The sequence below is a fragment of the Myotis brandtii genome, unplaced genomic scaffold, assembly GCF_000412655.1.
Source record: "Myotis brandtii unplaced genomic scaffold, ASM41265v1 scaffold18, whole genome shotgun sequence".
NCBI classification, from domain to species: Eukaryota; Metazoa; Chordata; class Mammalia; order Chiroptera; family Vespertilionidae; genus Myotis; species Myotis brandtii.
In genome coordinates this window covers 9,138,241-9,141,392 of record NW_005356674.1, presented here as the reverse complement: position 1 = coordinate 9,141,392, position 3,152 = coordinate 9,138,241, and the positions used below count along the sequence as shown (strand labels likewise).

At 48.7% G+C, this 3,152-nt stretch overlaps 1 pseudogene; it reads left to right on the top strand.

Annotated features, from left to right (window-relative positions):
* Positions 1-905: 905 nt before the first annotated feature.
* On the top strand, positions 906-3,035 carry LOC102255562 (annotated as a pseudogene).
* Positions 3,036-3,152: the final 117 nt, after the last annotated feature.

Below are 3,152 nucleotides of genomic sequence, written 5' to 3'. Positions count from 1 at the left end.
CATTTATTGAAGAGACTGTCTTGACTCCATTGTATGTTCTTGCCTCCTTTGTCAAATAGTAATTGAGCATATTGGTTCGGGTCAATTTCTGGGTTCTCTATTCTATTCCATTGATCTATATGTCTGTACTTGTGCCAATACCAGGCAGTTCCTTCATCTTGAATTTTTTTGAATAGTCTGAGGAGGATAGGTTCTTCCTTGAATGTTTGGTAAAACTCCCCTGTGAAGCCATCTGGCCCTGGGCTTTTGTTTGCTGGAAGCTTTTTGATGACTGCTTCAATTTCTTCCATAGTTATTGGCCTATTGAGATTTTTAGATTCTTCCTGATTGAGTTTTGGAATGTTATATTTTTCTAGGAATATGTCCATTTCCTCCAGGTTGTCTAGTTTGTTGGAGTAGAGTTGTCCATAGTATTTTTTAACAATCATTTGTATTTCTGTGGGGTCTGTTGTTATTTCATCTCTATCATTTCTGATTTTGTTTATTTGGGTCCACTCTCTTTGCTTCTTGGTGAGCCTGGCTAGATAATAATTTTTATGATCATTGACTTCTTTCTACAATTTTGGGTGCCACACTCTGAGTGGAATACTATTATATTGCTAATAGGAGCAGATACTGGCCTTGGGCACTTTGTCTGCTAACCATTAGGATTTTTAGATGGAATCTAAAACCTGATACCACTCTTAAAGTTGAAAGTCAGAATACTGGGTCAGAATTGTACTGCGCTAATAATTACATTAGTGTGTTTTTTCTCTACACTTTCTGCTAGAGACAGCTCTCTCTAGGCAGCCTGAGGCATCCATCTGCCTTGGGGCAAATTAAGATTGTGAAAAAAAAAAAAAAAAAGAAAAAGAAAAAAAGAAAAGGAGAGTTCAGCCGCGACAGCAGCAGCAGCAGACTCAAGAATGAACAACCCGCCAGAAAACAGTAAATCGCCTGTGGAGAGTGGAGACAGCAGCACGGGCACACAAACGAATGGTCTGGACTTTCAGAAGCAGCCTGTGCCTGTTGGAGGAGCAATCTCAACAGCCCAGGCCCAGGCTTTCTTCGAACATCTCCACCACGTCCAGCTCGCAGGAACAAGTTTACAGGCTGCTGCTCAGACTTTAAATGTACAGTCTAAATCTAATGAAGAATCGGGGGATTCCCAGGAGCCAAGCCAGCCTTCCCAGCAGCCTTCAGTGCAGGCAGCCATCCCGCAGACCCAGCTCATGCTGGCTGGAGGGCAGATAACCGGGCTTGCCGGAAGCCGGTCCATCCTTGCTGCTTGACACAGTCGCTGCAGGAAAGAAACATCTGCACAGCATATGTTTCAAGGGACCTGGCATATATAGCATATTGTTCTTAATATGTTTGCTCTCCTTAGCGCCATGTGTTTTAACCAAGGTCACCTCTCCGAGAAAGGTTGTTTCCCCAGGTGGGGATTTTTCCCTGAGGTTAGGGAGGGGATACAACCCCTTAACTAAGTGCCAGGCGGGTAGTTAATCACTTTAACTACAAACAATCACGCTTAAGCTACATAATCTTTACTCCCTGGAATGGAGATAAGAAACGCCCTAACCTTTGCAATAGAAATTGACAGGATTAAAATCAACTGGTATAAATACAGATGTAACAAGACAATAAACAACAGAACTTGGCTGGAGATCCTGGCTAGAGATCCTGGCTAGGCTGCTGATCAACTGAACGCTGTCTCCGTGTCATTCCTTCTTTGCCGACTCCGTCCACACCTTTGGGGACCCCTGGACCTGCTGGGGTTGGACCCCAACACGGGCTCACTTTGACGCCAGCCCAGCAGCAGTTGCTCCTGCAGCAGGCACAGGCACAGCTGTTGGCCGCTGCGGTACAGCAGCACTCCGCCAGCCAACCTCACAGTGCTGCTGGAGCCACCATCTCTGCCTCCACCACCACACCCATGACGCAGATCCCGCTGTCTCAGACCATACAGCTCGCACAGGATCTGCAACAACTACAGCAACTTCAGCAGCAGAATCTCAACCTGCAACAGTTCGTGCTGGTACATCCAACCACCAACCTGCAGCCAGCACAGTTCATCATCGCACAGACGCCCCAGGGCCAGCAGGGTCTCCTGCAAGCGCAAAATCTTTTAACGCAACTACCTCAGCAAAGCCAAGCCAACCTCCTACAGTCGCAGCCAAGCATCACCCTCACTTCCCAGCCAGCAATCCCAACAGGCACAATAGCTGCAACCCCAATTCAGACACTTCCACAGAGCCAGGGAACACCAAAGCGAATTGACACTCCCAGCTTGGAGAAGCCCAGTGACCTTGAGGAGCTTGAGCAGTTTGCCAAGACCTTCAAACAAAGACGAATCCAACTTCGATTTACTCAGGGCAATGTTGGGCTTGCGATGGGTAAACTGTATGGAAATGACTTCAGCCAAACTACCATCTCTCGCTTTGAAGCCTTGAACCTCAGCTTTAAGAACATGTGCAAGTTAAAGCCACTTTTGGAGAAGTGGCTCAGTGATGCAGAGAACCTCTCGTCAGATTCAGCGCTCTCCAGCCCAAGTGCCCTCAATTCTCCAGGGCAGGGAATCGAGGGCTTGAACCGTAGGAGGAAACGCACCAGCATAGAGACCAACATCCGTGTGGCCTTAGAGAAGAGTTTCCTGGAGAATCAAAAGCCTACCTCAGAAGAGATCACCATGATTGCTGAGCAGCTCAACATGGAGAGGGAGGTAATTCGAGTTTGGTTATGTAACCGCCGCCAGAAGGAAAAAAAGGATCAACCCACCCAGCAGTGGTGGGACCAGCAGCTCGCCTATCAAGGCAATTTTCCCCAGCCCGACTTCCCTGGTGGCAACCACGCCAAGCCTTGTGACCAGCAGTGCAGCAACTACCCTCACAGTCAACCCCGTCCTTCCTCTGACCAGCGCTGCAGTAACCAACCTCTCTGTTACAGAGGTGCCTTACTCAGTCTCAACCCAGGGACCGACCATGGGTGGTGCTCTCAGCCCAGCTCTGATGAGCAATAGTACACTGGCAACCATTCAAGCTCCAGCGAGGCAGTGACCACTCCTGGGGAGTTGACGGGACCCCTGCCCCGTTTCTCCTGGTGGTTTCTCGATCTGAGTGGCTATTGTGTAACCCCACTGCCCCAGACGCCTGGGTAGCCAGTGCCCCCCCCCC